The following is a 19,915-nucleotide window of genomic DNA, read 5'->3' as shown; positions in this document are numbered from 1 at the left end:
ACTCTCGACAATAGTGAATGAGAGTGCCAGTTTCCCCACATCCTAGCCAACATTTCATATTCTCCAACTTCAAGATGTGTGCCAATATGATTGGCAAAAAAAGATCTTATTGTTGTTTCAACCGCACTTCCCTCATTATATATGAAGTTGGATATCTTTTCATACGTGCATCTTCCACTTTTTTTTTTTTTAAGATTTATTTGTTTATTTGAGAGAGAGAGAGAGTGTGCGCATGAGCAGGGGGAGGGGCAGAGAGAGAGAGAGAATTCTCAAGCAGACTCCTTGCTGAGTGTGGAGCCTGATGGGGGGCTAAATCTCATGACCCTGAAATCACAACCTGAGCCGAAACCAAGAGTTGGACACTTAACTGACTGTGCCACCCAGGCGCCCCGTGCATCATCCATTCTTATTTCCTCATCTCTGCATTCCCAGTTTGTGTCCTTTGCCTGCTTTTCCATTCGTTGTATGTCTTGTTCTGCCTCATTGGTGGGAATCCTATACATTGTAGAGAATAATAGACCTGTCTCTTAGCTGTTCTGTACTCCTCACAGGCTACCACTTGTCTTTTAATCTTGTTCATGGTGTTATTTTGACAAAGGTTTTTAATTAGGTGTAATCAGATGTTCCTCTATTCATAGTTTGCCTTTTTTGTGTCATCTTAAAAAAAAAAAAACACCACAACTTTCCTTCTCCAAAATTTTGAGAGGTGCTCTATTTTCTTCTCATAGATTTTGAGTATTTTTTCCCATGCCTAGATCTTCAGGACATCTTTTTAAAGATTTTATTTTTGAGTTGTCTCTACACATAACATAGGACTCGAACTTGCAACCCCAAGATCCAGGGTCCCATGCTCTGCCAGCTGAGCCAGCCAGGTGCCCTGATCTGCAGCTGATCTTTAATTCGTTTCTGTGATGGGCATGAAGTAGGAATTTTTTTTTTCCTTTTCTTTCCCATTTGAGAGTCAAATGTCCCAACACTATCTACTGAAATGTCAAATACTCTAATCAGTTGAAAAAAAAAATCTCAGTAAAGCACCCACAGACCGTCTCATTTTAAGAAGTGTAATTTCCTGATAACACTTCCAAAATATATTAGGAAGAAAATGTGCCCCTAGGTAAGTTAATAAGCTGACTGAAATGGGTATTTGGATATGAGCCAAGCAAATGCTAGAGGTTGTCTGTCAAAAAATGGTTTTGATATTGGGAGAGTTGATGTTAAGCCCTTCTTCCTGACAGTCATTGGATAGCGGGGCCAGGTGTCCTTCCAAGGCCACTCCAAGTTCTTAATGATTAAACCATCAGTGGCGTGTAGAAGGCTTGTTCTTCCATTGTCGCTAGCAAGGGGATGGGCCCCCTGTTCACCAGAGCAGTGATCCCTGAACGGAAGTCCCTAGAATGATGTGCTGAAGTTGGCTATAGTTTGTCTCTCAAAGATGGAGGATGAGTATTTGTGGGAGGCTGATTTTTCACTGAATTCCTTTTTGTGACCAGATGCATTATACTATCAATTCAAAATAACAATTTCTTTTTAAAGCCAAAAAAAAAAAAAAGGCAATATGTCACTAGGATACTAAATTAAACTAGGAGAAAACATCCCTGTGTTATGCTGCTTTAAAAAGAAACAGAGAGATGAGAACTTTTGGGGGGAGTAATTCAAACAGAAATTGCACTTCATTTTAATTATTTGAATAATTTAGACCATTGGTTTTCAAATATTTCTTGGCCACAAAACACTGTTCAAACTAGACCTTTCTCAGAAGACCCACATATAAAATAGATGAAATGAAGTAGTTTTATTTAAAATGAAGAGCTTCTCTGGGAGCCTTTGAGGGGGCTCCATGGGACCCCCAGGACTCTTTAGAATACACTGATAACTTTATTTTAAAAATCAGTGCATTTAAGAGGTAGAGATAAATTATAATTATCTTTTTCACTTTCTCCATGTAGTAATTCCATTCTTTCTCTGAAATTAAGAACATATGTATTCACTCATTCTGTAAACACTTGTTGAATGTTTTCCAGGTGCTGGGACAGGCACCAAGGAGGAGGAGGTGGCTTGGAGATGGTGAGGTCTGAGCAAAATTTTCAAGCATAAGTAGGAGACAGTTTAAAGTCAAGAAGGCCGGTCCAGGCCCAGGATCCACAGGGGAAAGCACAGAGGAAGGCAGATGGCAGATTAGGGGGCCTGCGGGTGGGGTAGAGGTGCTCAGTGTGGTGAGATGCATGGGGCATCTGTTAGCGGTAGCAGGTGCTGAAACTGGAGAGGCAGGGAGGAGTGAGTTACTGCGTGCCTTGTGGACCTTTCTAAGTTTGGACTTGGAAGACCACGAGGAAGTGATGGAAGGGTTTTAAGCAGGAGATTGACACAGTCATATTTGTGCTTTGGAACGATCACTCTGGCCAAAGTAGGCATCAAAAGGGGACATGATTAAGGCAGGGAGACTGGATAGAAGTTTCTTGCAGATATCCAAGAAAGAGATAATGATAGACTGACCATAGCCAGGCCATAGAGATGAAGCAGAAGGGGGTTAACTAAGACAGAGTGAATTGAATGCTGGTTGGAGGAGGGAAAGGAAGTGTCTAGGGGATTCCTGGAGCTTGGGTTTGTTTGGTTGAAGGAATTGGATAACTGGTGCCGTTCAACACAGCAGGGAAGATGGGAGAGAGGGTTTTGCGCAATAGAGGAGGAGTGCCGTTTGGGGGCAAGTTTTGGATGAAGAACCTGTGAGATATCAAAGTGGAGATGTCCGGTAGACAACTGGAGCTCCAGAGAGAGATCTGGGGTGGAGATGAAGATTTGGATGCCATCCTCAGTATGATGACAGTGGTGGTCAAGAAGGTAGTTGAAATCCCTGAGAGAATGTGACCAAGAAGGAGAGAGGAGTCCCAAGAAGACAGGGGAGGGGTACCCCATGAACAGACTGAGAGGAAGAGCATCAGGAAGAGAGGGGATCAAAGAAACTGAGGGAGAGAATTTCACAGTAAGAGGAGCTGTCAAGAGGTTCAGATTCTGCACTGAGAAGAAGAAATGTGACTGCTTGCAAGGACCATGATGATGAAGGAAGCGTGTACTACCCTGAGGTGAGCCTGCTTCAATACTCGATGAACAAAACATGGGAGACTGGGCCGGAGATTATCAACTTTAACTGCAGGATAGAAACACCCGGGGAACTTTGGTTGTTGTTAATATCAAAGCCTGGACCGTTGAAGTCATTGGTCTAGTGTGGGGCCTGGGCAGGGTTATGTTTTTAAAGCTCCATGAGAGAGGCTCACGTGTGGCCACAGTTGAGAACCACTGTTGTTACGTTATTCCCTATTTTGAGCAACAAAAGATTGAAACACATTACTTCTAGAAGAAGTCTGATGACTCTCATGTTGGTCCATGTTGTCAGGACGAAAATGGAGTCCAGCGAATCAAATTGTGTCCATGTGGAGCCAGTTCTTTTTGGTGGTGACAGGCCCAGAAATTGGGGGAACACCAAAGATGTGTTCTCTATTGCTGGGAAGGGAGATTTCACTGGGCTTTCCCACAATGTAAGAGATTTGTCCCATGAATTACACAGAGTCTATACTTGCTGAATAGCCTTCTGATTAATAATTAAACTTTGCCTGGTGATTTTCAAATTATACATATTTTTCAATTTTTGGAATACATGTATAGGATTAAAAAAATTTGAATACTACAGAAGCAACACTCTACCCCTCAAACCACCTCCCTCTGCAACCACATCCCAAAGGCAACTGCTTGACCATTTCTATTTTTGTGTCTTGTGGTGTTGACCTTGTCACCATAGATAATATGCTTACTCGTTGCTTTCATCATTTATCATTATCATTATTGGTCAATATTGGAAGATGAAAGTTTACTTACTCTGCCTTCACTTCCCCTTCTCCATTCCAAAGCTTGGTAGTCACAGTATTATTTTTTATTCTTCCATTGGTTACTTTCATAACTTCAACTAATGTACTGAAATTCTGTTTCTCATTGCACAAACTTGAGACAATATTTCCTAACTCCACACAGAGTGAGATGAAGATATCAGCTTCCCCACTGACCCCCTTCCACTCTTGTCAGCTTGATCTGTGCTTTTCCGTTGTTCTGTCCAACAGTAGTACCTTCTGGTCTGTGGCCGGAAGTCCCCCCTGCTTGGTCTACTGCTTAAGTCCATGAGTTGCTACTATCTGGGCCTTTGCGAGAAGTAGTTACATGGAGTCAGTGTTCTACAATTTTTTTTTTTAAGCTTGAACTTACAACCCTGAGGTCGAGACCTGAGCTGAGATCAAGAGTTGGATGCTTGGGGCGCCTGGGTGGCGCAGTCGTTAAAGCGTCTGCCTTCGGCTCAGGGCGTGATCCTGGCGATCCGGGATCGAGTCCCACATCAGGCTCTTCCGCTGTGAGCCTGCTTCTTCCTCTCCCACTCCCCCTGCTGTGTTCCCTCTCTCGCTGGCTGTCTCTCTGTCACATAAATAAATAAAATCTTTAAAAAAAAAAAAAAAAAGAGTTGGATGCTTAACCAACTGAGCCCCCCAGGCGCCTCAGGAGTCAGCATTCTCAAGTCTCATTCTGAAATTCTGTCTAACCTCTTACTTCCCCCCTCCCTTATAGCTTCCAGCTGCGGGGGTCCCAGTATACCTTAGACCCAATGGGGTGTTGCGTGAAAATAAAAATCAAGCCTACTTCTCTTCGGTAAATACTTACACCAGCCCACTCCAGTGGTAGACTCATCTTTCCAAACCCACCAACTCGGTCATGGGACATTACCTGTTGGGTGGCACTTGAGGGCCTGACTTGAATGGAGAACGTGTTCTCTGAGGAAGAGGTTACGTTCTCCACTCACCCAAACTTTCTTTCCTATACATGGTTTTCTTTCTGTCATCTTATTTTATCTTTGTCATTTTGCTTCCTTTAACTACTCAATTGTGCTTTTTATATATTAAATAACGAACATATGTTAATTTAGAAAACACAAAAAAGCAAAGGGATGCGGGAAAACCATGTAATACCAGCACCTTGGAGTGTGCCTTCCAGAACACTACACAGGCACACAATTTTTGTTCTCATGGAAATAAAATCATATACAATAGACCCATGGTTCTCAACCAGAGGGAACATTTGGCAAGGTCTGGGGACATTTTGGGAGTCAAAACTGGGGCAGATAGTGCTACTGGTGTCTCATGGTAGAAGCCAAGAACATCACTAAACATACTACAATGCATGGGACAGCCCTTAACAACTAATTCTCTAGCCCCAGATGTCAATAGGGCCAAGACTAAGAAACTCTGATCTAGACAAAGTTCAGCAGATTACAGCCCCTGCTGGGTAGCTGCCATTTTTACAAATAAAATTTTATTGGAACACAGTGATGTCCATTCATTTACGTGTTGTCTATGGCTGCTTTTGCCTTATAATAGCAGTTGAATGGTTGTAACAGAGACCATGTGGCTCGCAAAGCCTAAAATAAATGTGAATCACATATGAATTCATAAGTTTTTCTAGTAGCCACATTTTTAAAAAGTATAAAGACGACCCGATAGCAAAGGAACACCCTGATTTAAAAAGGGGCCAAGGACCTGAATAGACATTTTCCCAAAGAAGACATACAGATGGCCAAGAAGACATACAGATGGCCAACAGGTGCATGAAAAGATGCTCAACATCACTCATCATCAGAGAAATGCAAATCAAAACCACAGTGAGATATCACCTCACACCTGTTAGGATGGCTATTATCAAAAGACAACCGGTAAGTGCTGGTGAGGACATGCAGAAAAGGGAAGCCTTGTACACTGGTGGGAATGCAAACTGGTGCACCCATCATGGAAAGCAGTATGGAGGTTCCTCAAAAAAATTAAAATGAGAATTGCCATATGGTTCAGCAATCCCACTTCTGGGTATATATGAAAAGGAAGTGAAATCAGTACCTCAAAGAAGATCTTTAACTCTCATGTTCACGGCAGCATTATTCGCAATGGCCAAAATATGGAAACAACCCAACTGCCCATCAACAGATGAGTGGATAAAGAAATTGTGGCATGTAGAGCCCCTGGAATATTATCCAGCCTTTAAGAAGGAGATCTTGCCATTCACAACAATACGGATAAACCTAGAAGACATTTTGCTGCATGAAATAAGCTGGACCCCAAAAGAAAAATACTTCATGATCTCAATTATATGCAGAACACAAAAAAGTTGGATACATTGAAGCAGAGAGCATAATGGTGGTTACCAGGGGCAGGGAGGTGAGGGAAAGGGGGAGACATTGGGGAGAGAAGCTGCAGTTACGTAGGATGAATGGATATAAAGATCTAATGCACAGCACAGTGACTATAGTTAATAATACCGCATTGTGTACCAGAAATCTGCTAAAAGAGTACATTTCCAGGCACTCTCATCACACAATGAAGGAATGATGTAAGGAGGTGGGTATGTGAATGAGTTTGATTGTAGTAATCATTTTCCTATGTATATGTACGTCAAAACCTTATTGTATAGCCCACATTATGTTGTATACTTTAAACATATATAGTTGTTACTAAAAAATAAAAGTAAAAATTTCACAAGTACAAAGGAGAAAGTGAAATTAATTTGAATATGTCCAAAATATCAATACAACATTGCAATCAATATAAAATTATATAAATAAAAATAAATAGATATAAATTATCAAGGAGATTATTTTACATTCTTTTTTCCCCATACTGATTCTTCACTTACCATATATCTCATTTCAGACTAGCCACATTTCAGGTGCTCATATGGCTAGTGGCTATCATTTACCTACTGTATTTCATGCCTCCTACATATTTTTATATCACCTTTAAATGGATCAATTTGTTGAAAAGATCCCCATTTTCTGAATATTTATATTGCTTCCAAATTTCATAATTATAAACGATACTGTCATCCACATTCTTATATTAAAAGTGTATGCCCCATCTTTAATTGTTTCCTTAGGATAAATTCCCAGATGTGAATCAAAGAGCAGACAAAATTTTGAAGGCTGTTGAAATATGTTGTTTAATAATAATATCTCCCTTACAAGGTTGTTATGAGGATTAAGTGAACTAGTACAGGTAAACCAATTTTATTTATTCAAGTGAGATTAGTAAAACTTCAAATAGTCGTGCCTGGCACATCAAGGTACTCTATAAATGGCATCTATTATTATTAGCATTAGGATTATTTCTGAATTAATCTCCAGCATCATTATATTAATTTACGCCCCACTAACAATGTCTAAGAATGCTTATTTCTAGCACACTCTCTCCAATACGCTTATTTTTATAGCCTTCACAAATTTCACAGGCAAAATTGGCTTCTTGTTATTGTTGGTTTAATCTGACTAGAGTGCCTTAGTTTTCTTATGCTTAGGATTAATTTTTCCTGATAGATTTGTCACAACCTTAGTCTGTATCCACATATATAGAGAGTTGGACCATTCTTCACTGGAGTGTTTAGGACAGTAAGTGGCCATTTGTACCAGTCAGCTTTCCCATAATTATGTCATTGTAACAAGCCTGAATTTCAGTAGCTTATAACAACAAATATTACTTTACATATGAGAACCTAGGCTGAAAGATCAGTACCAAACGGGGACAAGCCACTCTCCTGGCAGATGGAACGGAAGGGAGGCAGATGAGCAAGGGAGGAAGAGCGAAGTCTCGTAAAGCCTCTGCTCCTACCTGGCACCTAGTCTCTTCCACTCACATCTCCATTTGCTCATGAAAACGCAAGTCACGGCACCAAACTCTATGTCAAGGCGATGGAGAAGTATGCTCCCAGCATATGAGACACTGCAAGTTACATGGCAGTGCATGGGAATTAAAATGGAGAGCCAATGATTGAGAACAATAATACGATCTACCCCACCAGTCAAATCAATCCAATTAAGTTAGAGTGGTTTACGTGGCTCTAGCCATCTGAAGTCAGGAATCCCTATAGGACTCTTGTCCTTATGGGAGTGTTATGGCTCGGCCCCCAAAGGAAACAGATGACAAAGGCTGGGCTGCTGGCCTGCTTTCAAGGCGCTCTAAGGACAAACTTGTCCAGAGAGGGTCAGCTTAAGGCACAGAGGAGTACATCTCCCACGCCCTGCACGAAGGTGCAGACTTGCCAACGAAAAGAACTTTGTATCCCAAGAAATCATTCCATCATCAAATAACTGGAAACAATAAATCCCCAGATGCTCTTACAGCTCTTGAACCAATGAAAGGTACCTCAGTTCTTTAAAAAAGACAATACAACAGTCTCTTCAGAGCAGGGGAGAATGGGGCTTATATCCTAGCTGTATCATCTGTAAGATCACCAGCTGCTATCGTGGTCATCACCATCATCATTCTCATCATCACCACCACCACCTTTTAGGGTACCTGGCTTGATGCAGCCAGTAGCCCTGTGGTTGGCCACAGAGGCATTTCCATCCCAAAGGTCTGACCCCTTTACTGCAGAAACGCACCACAGGCCCTGGCGGCCTGACTGCTTGGGAAATCGCTAAGCTACATGAAACCTCAATAAAAACATATTCCTGAAATCCCAACACCAGGGAGTTTTGGAATTAATACATGTGTATTAAAATTACAAACTCATTCCACTCCAAACTGAAGGAAACCATGCTAGGAACATGAGAAACAAACGAACAAACAAAAAGAAATGCATGTTTCCTCAGGTAAGTCACTTCATATTTGAATCACTTATTTATATAACAAGCCTTTCTGGAGTGATTAAGGGAACTGCCAGTTACACTTACCAACCTTTCTTCAGGTTACGAAGAAGCAAAAGTTTCTTCCTGCTTTACGTGCGAGTGCCCGTGTTGGAGATTTGTGTCCCGAGACCCCGACTCTTCCCCCACCTTGGTCAGTCTCTGGAAGGACTCGGTGCTCAAAGGGAAACACTTCTCATTCTGAACCAACGGCAACGGGAAGAAAAACAACATGATCCTTTTCATCCCACAGGGCTACTGAGTTTGCTCAAGCCTTTGAAAATGGTCAGGAATGAAAGTACAGTATTTTCTTCTGTACCCATTTTTAAACTCTTAGTCTTTCAACACCCAGCTCCAATCCCACCTTGCTGTGAAGCCTTTCCTACCCTAGTGGAGCATGATTTTCCCTCCCTTGAACCCCAGTGGATATTCCCTGACCTTACCCCCTCATCGGCACTGTCTTCACTCCTGGTGATGTTGGCTAAGTTCCCGAGTGGACTGTAGCAGTGACTGATTTTTACAGATTTATTCCAATCTCCCTTCTTCTGGGGTTCATAGCAGTTGGTTCAGGGGTGAGCCTGTGACCCCAGCAGGACCATTCAGCATTTGCTCTGTATAATTAAAAATACACATTGAGAGAGAGGATTTCCTATATTCTCCTGAGTCATGAGCTCTTAGGAAATTAGAAGCTTGGGGTTTCTCAATGCCATCTTCTCTGGACTTCAGCAGAAAGCCAGTGCTGAGAGATGGAGAGCCTTATGACATCTTTTGAAGCCCTAGATCTAGCTATGCCTGAAATTCTTACCCCAGACTTCCCAATGATGTGAGCAAATACATTCCCTTTCTTCAGTGAATTTGAGTTGGCTTTAATCATCTACAACATAAGAAACTAACATGCTCACTCAGAACTCCTTAAGAACAAAAGGTGCTTAAGGTAAGGATTTTCTGGGCCACAGAATCTTTCCATCTTGTGTTCAGCTTTTGTCCTTGGATGGTTGAAGCTGGATCGCCTTCATGCCTGGGTCCCAGATAGTGGGAAGGGGGCAAAAACACATGGAGGAGGGCACAGCCAGTGTCTGGAGGCCCCTCTTTGGAGCTGGCACAATGGCTTGCCCTCAGAGTCATGTGACACGGCCACATCTCACTTCCGGGGAGTCTGGGACATGTAGTCTGTCTGGGCAGCTGCGTGTCCAGCCATAACTCTATTTCTGAAATAACAGATGCTGATGTGCGACCCTGGGTCTAAGGCACACCAGGTGTCTGCATTGAGACGGTTTTCCACCACATCTGATTTCAGGGCATGCAAGGTTGGGGGCGGGTTAGCCCGGGGTTCCAGGAATGCATCTGCAGAGAAGCAGCAGCCCTCCCACTCTGACAGTGGGCGCAGGGCACATGCATTGCTGCAGCTCGCGTACATGGCTGCTCATCTGCTGGCTCGCCAGGCCTGCAGCCCCCCCAGTCTCCTGCTTCAGCTTCTCCAAGTCCTCAGTCAGGTGCAAGCGTAGCTCCATGGCGAAGGATCTGCTCCTTCTGCAAGTCACTTCCCCCTTGAACTTGGTGGCTGTGGGAGATAGACATGGGCTCTGACCAGCCCTGCAGTTCCCGGCCTTCCTCTACTTTAACCTCGGGGTTGCTTAACCTCAGCACTATTGCTCTTTTGAGAATTCAAAATGATTCTTCGTTGTGTGGAGCTGTCCCATACATTGTAGGATGTTTAGAAGGGCCCCTGGATACCAGTAGCAACCTTTACCCTAGTCGTGACAAGCCAAATGGTCTCCAGATATTGCCAGTCTTCTGAATGGGAGGTGGGGAATCATCCTAGTTGAGACCCCCTGTCTTCACAACCAGCTCTTTTTCCAATTGCTGTCCTTGTTGACCTACACCTTCACACGCAGAGGCCCACAAGGGCTTGCTTAGACCTCTCTACCAGCTCCTATAGTCACAGAAGGTCTGACCCTATAATCAATCCTTGTCCCATGTCTCTCATAGCTATTCTGCTCAGGGCTGCATGATGACTGGCGGGCCCAAGATACTTGGCCTTGTATCCCTTCCTCCATTAAAAAAATATATATATTAAAATTGATATTTTAAGGCTCTTTTGGTAGAAAAACAAATATCTAGGCTTGGTTCATTATTATATATTGATGATTACATTCATTTTAATTACAATGAAAGCTTTTGTGGGCCCCTACACATATTGTGAGCCCTAGGCATTGTGTGTCTAATGGAGAAGGGGGCCCGAGGTCTGCTTTTTCCTATGAACCCTGACTGACGAGTGCACTCCCTTCACACAGTTACCTTCTTTGTAATCAGAACAAAAACAAGGGTGGCAAGGATTGGCTCCTTTCTGGACCAACCTGGGTTTAGGAAAGTGACTCCGAGTACTTGATGTCACACTCGGTGGTGGCTGTGCACACGGGGGACCCTCAGCCTGTGAGCCGATGAGCTGGGTCAATAGCAATGATAGTTGCAATTTAGGGCATTCCAGGGAAAGATGAGTGTGAAATAAAACTCCCTCTAAAAAACACATCAAAGAAAACAAGTGTGTCTCAAGGGGAAATTGCAGACATGTGTTTTCCATGTATTTTCCATTCGATTGGTAATAATCTGATATAAATCATCGAGTGGAATCAGATGTACCAAACCCGGGGTCCTTGTCACCACTCGGTGACGGCTGTTTCTGATTAGCTTGGAGCCCGCAGCCCTGACGAACAATGGGCGCCTCTCGGGGGCCATGAAGGACGGGAAAGTAAGCCGTCGGGCGTCTTGCCTATTATTCCCACGCTTTCCTCAAGCTGTAGATCCATCAAATATGAGAGGGAGGAATATAAGTTGTGCAGAGTGGGAGGAAGTGGGGGATGCGGTTTTATTCCACACCTCCCTCAGCACGTTTGTCCACAAACGTTCAACATTCATTCCGGAATTAAAACACCTGCATTACACCAGATGTTTCACAGACGGGCACCCCTGTGGACGGCAGGAGATTCGTATGAAAGCACCCAATTCTTCCTGTAGCAAGAACTCTGCTTTTTTTCCATGGAAATATCAGGAAACCATTTTGAGTTGAACAACCGAACTAAAGGCGGTGGAGTTTAAGATAAATGTTATGAAAATTGCATAAAACATTATATCAAAACCCTTGGCAGTGCCGAAAAGCAAGATTTCTGAATCCAATGAGTAGCTGAAGAAGAAAATTCAATTCCATTTTTTCACTTTGTCTGCCAATTTTATAGCACGTCATTTAAAATGGAATCTCTAAAGAATCAATTCAAATTAGCTTTACAGTTTTCCACAAAGAATCTGCTTTAAAATAAATTGAATTGGAGCATGTGACATAATAAGTGAGCATAAAATTCATGTTAACTAGTCCGAAGGAAAAACTTCTCAGAAGGAAACAAATAATCTTACATGACTGAGCTAAAAATAGTCTTTAGATTGTCAGTTTCAAAATTGAACAAAAATAGGGGGAGTTGTTATAATAATGATATGGCGCATTTCCCCCTAATGAAATGGCCTTGAATTTTGTAATAAATTACAGAAAGAGAATCCTTTGGGCAAAAAAGAAGATACGAGACACGAGTTGCTTTTATAAGTAGAGTCACAGCAATGAAAATACCTTCCGGCTGGGACCAAGCAGCCTCGGCTTTCCTATGTGGTGGCTTCAGCACTGAAGACCCATCAGAGCGGGGTAAGCAAGAGTTACAGTGAGGAGGATCTGTAATAGTCTGCTGCCCTCTGTCCAGAAAACAGCTTCTGCTTCTGGATCTGCTTTATTTTGATCAGGTCTATCTATCATGAATATCTATGTAAAACATCTTTATGATGTTTATTAGGACTCGGGCTTCTCAGGGACGGGGACGGTATCTTATCTGGCTTGGTAACTACCTCATACCCACCCCAGTGTCTGACATAGAAGAGGAATTCCATAAATGTTTGGAGGAGGGACACAAGAATGAATTAATGATTCAGTTTATTGTTTAAGTCAGACTAAACTTAGTTTTTTATTTTATCTTTAAAAAAATTCACAGGGAAGTTGGGAAATGTGCAGTTTAATTAAGAAGGGGACAGTTGGGTTGTGGTGATTTATTTCTCTCTCTATTGGAGGTCAGAAACAAATAATATGGTTTACTGTTGAAGAAAGTTTGATGGAGATTCCTTAAGGCCCTGCCTGAAAGTGAGCGTCCAGGAGAAGTTTACCTTCATGGGACCCAACATCTTGGAAGTTAGCTAAGTCTTGAAGAATGGGCCAGCTCCTCTTTTCACAATACCTATTTGGGTTTCCTTGCTTTACCATTGTGCTCATTCAACATAGCTTAATAAGGATTGTGTCTTACTTCTTCTCACCTTACCTATTCCTCAATCTACCTATTCATTGGTCCATCCATTTATCTGATCATCTGTCCGTCAAATACTTAGGGATACAGTGATGAAAAATAATTGTAGCTAATGTTTACTGAGTGCTTATTATATGTCAAGCATTGTTACAAATGCTTCTTGCTAATGAACTCATTTAATCATCCCAACAATTCTATGAAGAATGTGCTGTCATAATCCACACTTTATATATAAAGCCAACTGCAGTGCAGCAAGATAAAAGACCTTGCCCAAATTCACACCACTAGGAAGTGGGGAAGTCAAGATTCGAACCCAAAGAGTCGGGTTCTAGTCAGACTGGAACCACCAGTCTGCTGTACTAATTAGACAGTTATTGCCTTGCCCTTCGTAGGCTTTCCATTCTAGTGGGAGAAATAGAATTTAAACCGGTAACTGTGCAATTTTAATTATAACGATTGCTCTGAAATTAAAGTACAGGTGTTATAAAAGTGTGTGAAAGGGACACGTAGTCTAGTTTGAGCAATTCAGGAAGGCCTCAGTGCTGAGAAGTTGGCTCTTGGGCTGAGATGTGAAGGGCTTTGGTGGTCAAGTGTAAGTGGGAAAGAGTGCTGCCAGCAGAACAGCATGTACAAGGGAGAGAGGTATCTGTGTGGAGGCACAGGAAGTGGCCAAGGGGTCTTTGGTGACTATGGCGTCAATATGATCAAAACTCAACTTGATCCCACTGACTTGTACTTTGTTTACCCAGTTATGGGAGTCAGGAATGCAGGAGACAATCTGTCATCTTCTCCCTCACCCAGTGCCCAATGGATCTAATCCGTCACCAGTTCCTGTCACTCAGTGCCTAGCCATATTTAATCCATTGTCCCTCATTTCTCTTGCAAACTGACTAATTTCTTTCTGCTCCTACCCTAATTCCTGAATCCAGCCACTTCTGTCTCTTGCTTGGATACCTACAGTGTTCCTCTGTATCCAGTGCCCGTCTGAAGGCACTCCAGAACCCCACACGTCTGTTCTCCACACGGTAGCCAGACTGATATTTCCAAAGGGCAAATCTAGGCATGCCACTTCTGTCCTCACTTAAAAACCTTCAGTGGTCTTCCACTGATCTTGAGAAAAAGACAAAAGTCTCTGCATGGCCTGGCCCCCCTCTATAATGTCAGCATCATCCTAGGGGCCATGCCCTACCTCACAGCTCTTTAGCCACCATAGTCTGCTTCCCTTTGGTCTCTGCTACTGGCCATACTCTCTCTTTGATGGGCTTTGGTGATCCTTCCTCTTCCTGGAATGCTCTGCTCCTCTTCTTGTATAGTTAGCTCCTAGTCATCCCTGAGATCCCCACCTAATCCTCAGCAAGCCCACCCTATGTCTCTGCTTGGGTATCTGATCTGTCCCTGTTAATATCTCCATATGTACCAGATACCTCTCTGTTATGGCTGAATGGTGTCCCCCAAAATTCATATGTTGAAGCCCTTACCCGCAATATCTCAGAACGTGACCGTATTGGAGATAGGACCTTTGAAAAGGTAATTCAGTTAAAATGAGGTCATGAGGACAAAGACACACACAAGCACACACACAGAGGAAAGACAAGGTGAAGACATGGAGAAAAGGTGGCCATTTACAAGTCAAGGAGAGTGGCCTCGGATGAGACCAAATTTGCTGATTCTGTGATCTTGGACTTCTGTGATCTTGCAACTTCTAGAACTGTGAGAAAATGAGTTTCTGTTGTTGAGGCCACCAGTCTGTGGTATTTTGTTATGGCAGCCCGAGCACACTAACATGGCCTCCTTCATAGCACCTGTCACAGTGGCAACTTACCTTTCATTGTGTGATGTGGTTGCTGTCTCCCTGGTAAGAATGAGGGGTCCAGAAAGACTGGCACTGGTCTGGTTTTGCTCATCATCTTGTATCACCAGAGCCTGGCGTAGTGCTGGGTATACAGTGGGTGCTCAATAACTTGCTGAATGAATGAGAGAAGGCAAAAACTTACGAATGAGTGAATGCACGAACACACACACATGAAATAACAGTAATTACACAGTGGTTTTACCTCTGGGAAGACTCACTTTGGGCCCAGGGCACATCCAGAAGCAAGGGCACCTTGGATTGGTTAATATGGGTATTAACATGCATTAATGTAATTTCACCAGCTACGGCGAATTCCTGGAATTTCAGGTTTTTAGTTCCTCAGAGAGAAACTGTTCAATGAAATTTAATCTCGTGGATTTTATTTTTAAGAGGCAAATATCTCTCTCTAGAGTAAAAAAAGGTAATTCTAAGAGACATAAATCCAACCTCCTCACAACGGGAAGAAAATATCTTGTTTCTATCAAACCACGTTGATGAATGGCATGCTGGATTTCAGCTTGGAAGGTGTCCTTGCTGGTTTCCATGGGGGCAATGACACAGTGAGAGCAGCATGGACTCACTGCATAGGACGGAGGGCGCAACACACGTGAGAATTTCTGTCGAAGTCTTCCGAAGAATCCTCTTTTCCGAGAAACTCATTATTCACTTAATTATTCATTCTGTTTATTTACTGTATAGTTATTACACATAAATATGGTGCAAATCCCCAGAATCCTCAAACACCAGATGCCAGTTTCCCTCTGCAGTCCCAAAAGACATAGCCAAGCCATCACTGTGAGAATTAAAACAACAACAACTAAAACCCAATTAAAATTGTGCCAGCATGTTCATTTCCAAAAGAAAAATCCTGCCAATGAATAAGCTTTTAGTCACTCCCCTGACTGCTTCTATAAAGGAACAAACAAAAAAAACCTTAAAACGAAAACTGGCATATAATTAGTATTTAAATCACAGCTACAATGGGCTTCGTATCTGCACGGAAAGGGCATTGGCTAAGTCAACTTTGTATCATCTCTCCCATTTTCAAAATCAAATGATTGAAGAAAATGGCACTTTGCTTTTCAGAATTTCCTTGTGTCTGGCAAAACCCAGGGAGGGAGATGGGAGAAGCCAAGATGGCGACAGGATTCTTGGGATCTTGGAATCTGTGGGTTACACAATCTCTTCCTCCTAATGATCTGAGTGGGGTGAGACTGGGGTGCATCTCACCCACCTGAGTATGTGACTGGCATACTTAGCAGGTGAACATGGAGCCCGTGCTCTTTGAACAAAGTCCAACAAAGTACAGGTCACCTGCCAAGGGGAGAGGAGGCCAATCTCATGTGAGAAATGGTTGGGGGATACAGACAAAACCACAATAGCCAAGGGCAGGGCAGGACTGATGGCTGGGATGGAGGATGTGGGTGGGGATGTAGGGGGAGACGGGGGGTAGGGGTGCATGTGTGTAATTTTTGATAGGTCCCCAATCCTCTGGTGATGTTGGTCTCATGAAGAACAAAATGGCCTTTTAGGAGAGCACGTGACTCTGGACACCTCTAATACAGAGTCACAGTATAATTGGAAGATCTCTTTGGACTTCTACTCCCACTCTAACATAACATTTGGCTTGAGGGGCTTGGTCATTGTGAGACCCATGGGACCTTTTTTTTTTTTAAAGATTTTATTTAATTATTTGAGAGAGAGAGTGAGAGAGAGAGACAGAGCATGAAAGGGGGGTAGGTCAGAGGGAGAAGCAGACTTTCCCCTGAGCAGGGAGCCTGATGTGGGACTTGATCTTAGGACCCTGAGATTATGACCTGAGCCTAAGGCAGAGCTTAACCATCTGAGCCACTCAGGCGCCCCCCATGGTGATCTTTGAGATCCAGGCAAATGAGTCCATTACTGGACACACATGAAGCTTCTCTGGATGGGCCAGAGGCCTGCGGTGCTTCCCCAGAGCTCAGACCTGACAGGACAAGTTTCCATTCTCAGTGTTGAGGTTACAAGGATGGGCTCAGACGGCTTGTCCAGGTTCAAATCCTATGTCTGCCACTTACTACTAAAGGCCGTTCACGTCCCTGTGCTTATTCCCCCTGGTGAGAATAAAGATAGCACTTCCATCTTAAAGTCACCACAAGAATTAAATGTGACAGTGCATGCCAAGTGCTTAGAACAGTGTCAGCCAATGGCAGACATATAGTGAACACTGGTTTTTACTATCAATGTTAGTAAGTTTCAGTGCGTGTGACAATTTAGCATGCCACAGGACTAAGCTTTGTAGTAGGCCTGTTTTCTCTATTTTTTATTTCTAAGGCAGCTGATAGAACTGTTCAATTCACTCTTGAGTAACAGGAATGTTCCTATTCCTGGCACCTCAGATTGAAATAAGTTCATTGCTTCCTGTCCCACAATGCCTCATGGCCACTTTTGCTACCTGTCGCTAATACTTTCTAGTCACGTAACCTGATTTGGGGCCTTTTTGCTGAGAAGGCAAAAACATTTTCTAATCTATTCGGCGACCACATCGTGAAGTATCAGGCCCACCAAAACACAAAGGTCTTCATTAATAATATATGGAGTAGGAACTCTGTATAATATTTCATTATTGCTTTCTTATTAACATAACATTAATAATCTGTTGCTGCTTTAAGAACTCATGGGCATGAAAGCCTGGTATATTAAGTTATGGCTCAAATTAGATATATTAAACAGTGACACCCGTGATATCATGAAAAAAAGGTAGTAGAACTGAGAAAATCAATTTTAAATTAAAATAAAATCATTCTCTCTGTCTTATGCTTCAATTTTCAAAGCAGCTGCTCTCCTAGATTAGCCCTGACGTTACCTCACTATGAAAGGTCCAAAGTTCAATGCACGCACCTCAGTCCCTTCCTTCCTGACAGGCATTTCAAGTACAGTTGTTCCAGTTTCTTCTCCTGGGTAGGTCAGGGGGTACAACGGGAGATGAGGAAGCTGGAACTGAGGGAATGAAAGGTTAAGTGTAGGGTTCCATGAGTTCACAGTCACACCATTATCCAAGTTGGGCACCAGGGGCAGTAAAACTGGGCAGCATCTTCATAAAAGTCATAAAAACATGGAACTGGATGATTCCTTAGAGACCAGCTAATCAACCATTTCCCAGGGTAGGATCCATACAACGCTGTCCTTTAAGATGGCTCTTTCTCTAGACACATACACACACACACACACACACACACACACACAGAGTTCCGTGGTCCATTAAATAAAGTCTGAGAAACTTTGTACATTCGACCTCTTTCTTGCAGTGCCATAATGGGATGTTAGCATTTAAAGGTTGGGGGACTCCTACAGTAATAAGAATACCCACTTATCATCTTTGGCCGAGTATTCCCAAGCTTCCTTGGCCACGGTGCTCTTTTTCTCATATAACACTTAATTATATATAAATGGGCAATGAGGCACTTTATCTAAGTCAAACTTTTCATTGAATTTGATAAGAAAGGGGAAACTGAAGCCCAGCAAAAGTAGTTGACTTGCCAAAGAGAACACACAGAAAGTGGAGAGTAGAATTCCGATCCTCCACTACTTAGCTTCAAATCACACTGCCTCTCAGAGAAATTTCCCTCTTATTCATCAGCGTACCCAGTCCCATCATACACCAGGCATGGCGCCAGACATTACAGACCATGAAGATAAAGAAAACACATCGTCCTGGCTTCAGGAAGCTCATAATACAAAGTTGGAGACAGATATAGAAATGTACCAATCACACCACAACACAGGCAGAACTCTGAAGAGGCTACTATGGATGTCGAGGAGAAAGTATGAAAGTCTCTTAATGGAGTAAGGGCAGGTGTCATACAGGAGGTGTTGTTGGCAGGGGGCCTTGAAGGGTGATCAGGAGTTAGTCTCAGAGTGTTTCTCCCTCCCTCAATCACTTTCTAAGTTCTCACAATAGCTCTCTTATGTGGGCTGATGTTTGCATAAATTACCATGCTGGTGCCACACGACTGTCACCTGACTGGACCAGGATCAGGGCCCAGAGCAGCCAATCTAATGGTTGGCCAGTACCCTAAAGGCATGTCTAGGGAGTGCTGCCCAATTGAACTCCATGCAATGATAAAAATATTCTATTTGGCACTGCTCAATATGGTAGCCTCCAATCACATGCAGTGTTTGCACACTTGTAATATGGCTACTGAATATGGCTACTCAATGAGGAACTGAATTCTAAATTTTATCTAATTTTGATTAGTTAACAATTAAATTTAAGTTGCCACATGTGCTGGTGACTACTGCATTAGACAGCACAGTTTTACACTGATAAATTCACTTTATGATTCCAATTTAGGGGTGCCTGGGTGGCTCAGTCGGTTAATAGTCCGACTCTTGATTTCCACTCGGGTCATGATCTCAGCGTTGTGAGATCAAACCCTGAGTGGAACTCTGCACTGGGTGTGGAGCTGGCTTAGGATTCTCTCTCTCCCTCTTTCTCTCTGCACACCCTACCCCCGCCACTGCTTGCACGTGTTCTCTCTCTCTAAAAAAAAAAAAATATATATATATATATATAAGTTGGGGGGAGGGCTGCCTGGCTGGCTCAATCAGAACAGCATTCAACCCTTGATCTCAGGGTAGTGGACTCAAGCCCCATCCATGTTCAGTGTAGAGAGTACTAAAAAGTAAATAAACTTAAAAAAACACATAAAATACAAGTTGGTCTAGATTTATAATTTCATGTTGAAATCCGAGTTCACAAGTAGTATTGGAACATCGTGGAAATTAAGATTTATCAGATTATAGAGTTCTGTTACTTATACTTAAACATTTATTTAAATGCATGGGAAGATGTCTTTGTTCACTGGAAAGTTAAAGGACTTAAAAGAGAATTAATTCAAAGACTGAAAATACTCAAAATAAGTCCTCTGCCCACGATAGAATTAGCTAGAAAGCAATAAGGAAAACTAGAAAACCAAAAATATTTTTGAAAATGTAGTAATTCATTTCTGAATAGACCATGCGCCAAAGAAGAAATCACAACAATGAGCA

The 19,915-nt window shown here is 42.7% G+C and overlaps 1 long non-coding RNA gene across 1 annotated transcript in view; it reads right to left on the bottom strand.

Moving 5' to 3' along the window:
* Positions 1-19,383, bottom strand: part of LOC113267373 (uncharacterized) — a 39,962-nt gene extending 20,579 nt beyond the window's left edge. Inside the window, exons 1-4 of the long non-coding RNA XR_003320744.4 lie at positions 17,765-19,383; positions 14,855-14,996; positions 9,142-9,309; positions 8,747-8,899 (exon numbers count right to left, since the gene is read on the bottom strand). This is a non-coding gene — a long non-coding RNA (uncharacterized LOC113267373). The remainder of the gene's footprint in view (positions 1-8,746; positions 8,900-9,141; positions 9,310-14,854; positions 14,997-17,764) is intronic.
* Positions 19,384-19,915: the final 532 nt, after the last annotated feature.

The sequence above is a fragment of the Ursus arctos genome, unplaced genomic scaffold, assembly GCF_023065955.2.
Source record: "Ursus arctos isolate Adak ecotype North America unplaced genomic scaffold, UrsArc2.0 scaffold_25, whole genome shotgun sequence".
NCBI classification, from domain to species: Eukaryota; Metazoa; Chordata; class Mammalia; order Carnivora; family Ursidae; genus Ursus; species Ursus arctos.
The sequence above is the reverse complement of the archived record's forward strand: the minus strand, read 5'-3'. Positions and strand labels throughout refer to the sequence as shown.